Raw genomic sequence first — 7,091 nt, forward strand, 5'->3', positions numbered from 1 at the left:
GCTTCGAAAATTTGTGCGCCTGCGCGACGGGCCAGCGTGTAGCGGGTTGGGAGGAAAAAAGGGGAGGGAAAGGCGAGGGAGTTGGTCGGACTAAAGAGAGGTTGGGGGGAGGGGCTTCACCACTCCAACCCCGCGTTTTGCTTCCTAGCGAGGTGTCTCTCTTGGAGCTGTCCAGCTCACATCACAGGACCGAGAAACTCCCACCGTTCAGCGGCCACTTATTTTCTGGCACTTGCAGCTGCCGCTACCGGCGCCGCTGCTAACTCCTCGGGACACTGACGCGCGACAAAGTAGATGGCAGCCATCTTGCGGTGCCTCCGAAGGTGCGCATGCGCCAGCCTCGGCAAGCCATTCACTACGCAGACTCCCAGACGAAACAACTTTTTACACTCCCCTTGGACGATACCATTCACAGCCCCTTGACTGTGGATTATAGGAAGAGGAAGTAAATGACGTGAAACGAAAATTTTCCCTGTAGAATTTTCGAGACAAGGAAACAATAAAAGGCAAGATGTGATTGACCTTCGCCAATTATCATACAGTCTCGCAATTGCATAATACATTATAGTTTACAAAACCCTTAGAAATCTATTATATTGATTAGCGCAGCCTAAATTAACCAGGCCATAGCATCTGCCTATGTAAAACTTCTGGATGGATTTGGAGGCTTCTGTGTTCCACTAAGCACATACAATTACTGTATTTTAATTCTCCCACGTCTCCACATTAGACTCACATTCACCTGTTTTGTCAAGCTCACATTTCATATATGTTAATCCAACAAAAAGTTGTTGAGTGTCTTGTGTCAAGTACAGTTCTAGATGTGGGGCGGTAACACAGCAAAACAGACAAAAATCCCTTTCTTCTGGGATTTATTGGCAGGAGACCATAAAAATATCAAGGAATAGTAAGTTCTCCTGCAATGCAGGAGACCAGGGTTCGATTCCTGGGTCGATTCCCGGGTCAGGAAAACCCATGGAGAAGGAAATGGCAACGCACTCCAGTATTCTTGACTGGAGAATCCCATGGACAGAGGATCCTGGTGGACTACAGTCCATGGGGTCCCAAGAGTCGGACATGACTTAGCGACTAAACCACCACCAATAAGTTCTATCCACGCAGGGTAAGAGAGAGAGGGTACTGTGTGTGTGTGTGTGTGAGAGAGAGAGAGAGAGAGAGAGGGTAGTGTGTGTGTGTGTGGAATGGTGGTTTGGTGACCAAGGACGGCTTTTGGAAGGAAGTGATAATTTGATCTGAATGTTGAGCGCAAGGTAACCAAGCAAATATGTGGAAGGGAAGAGAAAAAAGCATGCTGGCACAAGGAACAGCTAGTGCAAAAGACCTAAAACACAAATGTCTTGAAATAGAGCAAGAACAAGGAGGCCAGTTTGACTAACGAAGAGGGGACAAATAGTAAAACACGAGATTTGAGAGGTGAAGACAGATAATTCATGTGGCCTGGAAGTCCACTCTAAGAACTTTGGCTTTTAACTTTGGGATTTGAAACACTTTTAAGCAGAGCAGCTTTAAACAAGAAAGTTACATAGCATTCTTTTTAAAAGATTACATAGGTTGCTATATTGAAAATAGACTTCAGAGTAACCAGTTAAGGAGACTATTGCAGTAATCCAGACAAGGAAATGATGGTGGCTTCTACTAGGGTGGCAATAAAAAAAAAGAGAGAGAGAAGTGGTGTCAGATCCTAGATATAGTTTGAAGGTAGAGTCCAGAGGATTGCTCATGAATTTAAGGAGAATATGAGAAAAAAAAAAAGAGGCAAATATGGCACCAAGGTTTTAGACCTGAGCAACTAAAACGGTGTTTCTCAGCTTTTTTTCCATAACTGTTGACCCCTAAAGATTCTGCTTAGATATTTGTTCCTATTCCCCCTAGCCCCCATGAAATGTTAATGCCACAAATATACTGTACATCTGTTTATGTACTGTCTATGTATCTGTTCTTTATACAAGAATAAGAATGAACTTTGTATTCAATGCAGAATTAAGGATGACTAAAATCTTTAAGTTAAAAATTAAAATATTTTGGACTTCTCTGGTGGTCCAGTGGTTAATAATCTGTCTGCCAGTGCAGGGACATGGGTTCAATCCCTAATCAGGGAGAATTCCACATGCCAAGGGGCAACAAAACCCGTGTACCACTACTAAGCTGGAGCTCTACAGCCAGTGCTCTGCAACAAGAGCAGCCACTACAGTGAGAAGCCCTTGGACCACAACTAGAAAGGAGCCCTACAGACACACACAATGAGAGAAAGCCTGAGCACAGCAACAAAGACCCAGAGCAGCCAAAAAATACGTTTTTTAAATTAAAAAAAATTTAATCCTAGTAATATATAATGATTTTATAACTATTTACTGAGTAAACATTATTTCTATAAGTTGTAATTCATTACACTACATATGTAAATTACCAATATATATAAATACATAACAGAATGTAATCAGTTTTTAAAAAATCATTCAAAACTTATTTTCCAGTAAAATAATTGAAAAATTAATTTTTAAAAAATTTTAGTGAACTTTTATTCAACATGAGAAAATTGCTAGCTGCTAGAGATTCAAATATTGACATTTTTTCTTCTCAGAATTGACATAGTTAGTGATGAGTTAAATAATTTTTGTAGAATTGAATAATACAATATAAACAATTTTTATTTGCTTCTCCAAGTCCAAATCATGCACAGAAGCACAGAGAATCAAACATAACATTTCTGACAGCAGTAATTGTGTGTAGGCATTTCCTTCACTATTTCTTAGGAAGCCCGCTACTTCACAGTCAGTAGGCCACTGACTTCAAAATAGGTCATTTGAGAGAGATGAAGTTCTCCAATCACAGCCATCTGTTCCTCATAGTTTTGTAGCACTGATTTTGCATACATTTTTTGTACTTCCATGAACTCAATGTCATTGTTTCTTATGTCATAGCCAAGAAAATGAGAGAAGTTAAATAAAGGGTAAGATTTTGTTGGGTAGGGCGGGGAAAAAAAAAAAAAGATTTTGTTGGGTAGAGTTCAGCTTTGGAAAGTCACAAAGCACTGCAATATCTAAAACTTTCATTCCCTCAAGTTCATAAAAGAAATCTTGGTAGGAAACATAAATTTAAGAATTGCCAGTATAGAGATGATCTTAAAGCTGTGACATGGATGAGGCCGCCCAGAAAGTGAGTGAGCATAGGTATTAATAAAAGTCTAAGGACTGGGCAATCAGAAGCAAGTTCCAAAGGAGATAGAAAAACAATGACCAGTGAAGGAGAACCCAGAAAGTAGTATTCTGAAAGCCATGTCATGAAAATTTGTTAAGGAGGGAGTAATTGTGTCAGATGTTGCTACATAGGTTGCATGAGAACTGAGATAATCATTGAATCTGGGAAACACACTAGTAATTGGTGGGCTTGACAAAGGCTGTTTCCAGGAACTGACTGGAGAGGGCTCTGGAAAGAATGGGAGAAGTGGCATTATCATATATAGACAACTCTTTCAAGAAATAAAGTGGGAGCAGAGTAATGGAGCTGAAGCTGAAGGGAAACGTGGGCTCACAGGTCATTTCTTTTTTTCTAAGATGGAAAATAATGTACCTATTTTCAGATGCTACGGCTGATACACGTAAGATGGGACAATTGCTGAATTGATTTCCTTGAGTAAGTGGGAGAGGATAGATAAAATGTTAAGTCCATAGGCAGTTCCTTTCTTGTAACAGGAAAGTAGAGAGTCTAGGTAGAAATTCCAGTAGGTTGATAGTTGTTGAGACTGTGCAGAAATTCTCTTCAATTGCTTTCTTTTCTCAGTGAAATATGTGCTGAGGAAGCACACTTTTAAAAAAGAGTGAAGATCTGTTAATTGCCAATTCCAGTGCACCGTTTACAATCTCAACCCTTAACTTTTCTGTTAAGTACTGTAATGGTTTAGAATACAAACATAGAACCAGACAGCTCAAATTCAGACTCTGCCACTCTCAGTGGCAATTTACCTGCCAGTGGCCAAAGATAAATTTCTTTACCTATCTGTGGTGCTATAATTATTAAACGAGTTAATGCATGTAGTGCTCAAAGCAGTGCTGTCTAGCTTAGTAAGGCTTGATGATGATGTTGATGTCAGCTATTATTATATTTAAATCTTTCTTAAAATTCTTTCCGTTTACTTCTATTATACAGTTTTTAATCAGATCCCACTAAATGGCTCCTTTCTCTGCCCATTGCTAGTTTTTATAACTTGAGTTTGCCAAAGTTCCATTTTTAGCCCTTCTCTCATCTTTCTGCTTATTCTCTCTCAAAGGTTAAATTTATCACCTGCATTCACTTACAAAGTTATCCTGGTTATCTTTGTTATCCTAGTTACCTTTGATTTTACCTGTTCCAAGGGCTTCCCTCATAGCTCAGTTGGTAAAGCATCTGCCTGCAATGCAGGAGACCCCAGTTTGATTCCTGGGTTGGGAAGATCCCCTGGAGAAGGGATAGGCTACCCACCCCAGTGTTCTTAGGCTTCCCTTGTGGGTCAGCTGGTAAAGAATCCGCCTGCAATGCGGGAGACCTGGGTTGGGACAATCCCCTGGAGAAGGGAAAGGCTACCCACTGCAGTATTCTGGCCTGGAGAATTCCATGGACCATATAGTCCATGGGGTTGCAAAGTGTCAGACAAGACTGAGCAACTTTCACTTTCACCTAGTTATCAAATCCTATAGACTTCTACCTAAAAATTTCTTGCATAAATTCTCTTCTTTCCATCCCCTTGCCTTCTACCTAAAGGTTATCATCACCATTCTAATCAACTATGTCAACAGCATCATGATCAGCTTCCTAGTCTCTCTCTTTAGCTTATATACATTACCAGTATATAATGTCTTAGTTTTCCTCTACTCAATCACAACCAAAAAACTTGTTTCTAGATTGCAGATAACAATCTACCAAGTAAATGCTCTAGCTTTGAAGACCATCCACAATGGTTCCAATCCATCTCCCCAGTATTATCTCAAATACCTTTCCACAGTGGTTCTTTGGGCTCCAAACTGTTTCTTAAATGTATCTGTAATTTTCTGTTTATAAATTCTTTCTAAAATGGCCTCTATTACCAAAATTCCACCTATCTTTCAAGAACTATCTTGAATTGCCTCTTTTATGTAAACTTCCCTGATCATTCCAACTGAATTTCTCTTTTGAACAGTAGCATTTTCTGCCCTGAATAAAATTATTTATATTTACTTACCTATAGTAATATTGCATTGAGTAACATGCAAAAGCACCCTAATTGCTAAATAGTGGTGGTGTTGTTCAGTCACCAAGTCATGTCTGACTCTTCATGACCCCCATGGACTGATGCACATCAAGCTTCCCTGTCCCTCACCATTTCCTGGAGTTCGCCCAAGTTCATATCCATTGAATAGATGATGCAATCCAACCATCTCATCTTCTGTCACCCTTTTCTCCTTCTGTCTTCAATCTTTCCCATCATCAGGGTCTTTTCTAACGAGTCCATGTTAGTTATGACAAAATTCTTACCCAAAAATAATTATTGGTATATGACAATGATACTGCCATTGTTCAAGATATTTCTGGAAATTCATCAAGGTAAGCCACGTAGAGGAAGGAAAAATCAATTACTTTATATTCACATTTTTAAACAAAGAAAGTTATTATCTATCTTGACCATATCACTTAATTCTCCTTAACAAATTCCAAATGACTTTTAAAATTCTTTCCAGAAGTCTACAGAGGACAAAAAACTACCATTAACTAAAGATATATATTCAAACAGATTATGAAAGAAATTATTAAAGTCCACAAGGTATTTTAAGTGGTGACAGCATCCCAAGGTAGGAACTATTCTGAGATCAGCGTTCATTGGAAAATAACACATCTGTTCTTAACACCTATTTCACAAGTGACATAGCATATGTAGGGACTAAGTTTGGGTTCTAGTGAAATCTGGGTTCAAATTAAACTCTATCACTTATTAGCCATAACCTTGGAGCAAATTACTTACTCTAAGCCTCAGATTTCTCACCTGTAAGACCTACTTTCCTCATAAGTCTGTTCTGATAAAAGAGATAATGCTTACTGAGCAGTGCTCAATATAGTATAGGATCAGGAAAACCAAAAACACAAACAAGTAACATCCTGAGACACAGGGAGTTAAACACACTTACTCAAGACAAGGATTAAGTCTCATTAAGGGTAGTTTATAAAGAACATAAAACTCCTTTTAGTTCTTCGGCAAACATTTTTGAAGCTGTGTATAAATTATTTACACACATTATTGTAATAAATTATTGTAATAAAAGCCAAAAGCATGTATTTCTGACATTTTCTCCTGGATTTGCTTGAATCAAGAAATATAAAAAATGAGTTCAGTTCTCTAGCTGCTAAATCTCACGGACATAGGCTTCTTGTTTAAGATTTCTTCCTGCTCTAGGAATTACTAATTTCATCTGTCTGCGTTATGGTTCATCTCTAAAAGGGAGGTTGCTTCTTTTCCTTCAGGTCTTTTGCAGTCCTTTGTCTCTTTCCACCTTTTTTATCCTAGTACTAATACTGCTACTGCCTCAACAGAATGGGAAAGACTAGAGATCTCTTCAAGAAAATTAGAGATACCAAAGGAACATTTCATGCAAAGATAGGCTCGATAAAGGACAGAAATGGTATGGACCTAACAGAAGCAGAAGATATTAAGAGGTGGCAAGAATACACAGAAGAACTGTACAAAAAAGATCTTCATGACCCAGATAATCACGATGGTGTGATCACTGACCTAGAGCCAGACATCCTGGAATGTGAAGTCAAGTGGGCCTTAGAAAGCATCACTACGAACAAAGCTAGTGGAGGTGATGGAATTCCAGTTGAACTATTTCAAATCCTGAAAGATGATGCTGTGAAAGTGCTGCACTCAAGATGCCAGAAAATCTGGAAAACTCAGCAGTGGCCACAGCACTGGAAAAGGTCAGTTTTCATTCCAATCCCAAAGAAAGGCAATGCCAAAGAATGCTCAAACTACCGCACAATTGCACTCATCTCACACGCCAGTAAAGTAATGCTCAAAATTCTCCAAGCCAGGCTTCGGCAATATGTGAACCGTGAACTTTCCT

The sequence above is a fragment of the Bison bison genome, unplaced genomic scaffold, assembly GCF_000754665.1.
Source record: "Bison bison bison isolate TAMUID 2011002044 unplaced genomic scaffold, Bison_UMD1.0 scf7180017864104, whole genome shotgun sequence".
Taxonomy (NCBI): Eukaryota; Metazoa; Chordata; class Mammalia; order Artiodactyla; family Bovidae; genus Bison; species Bison bison.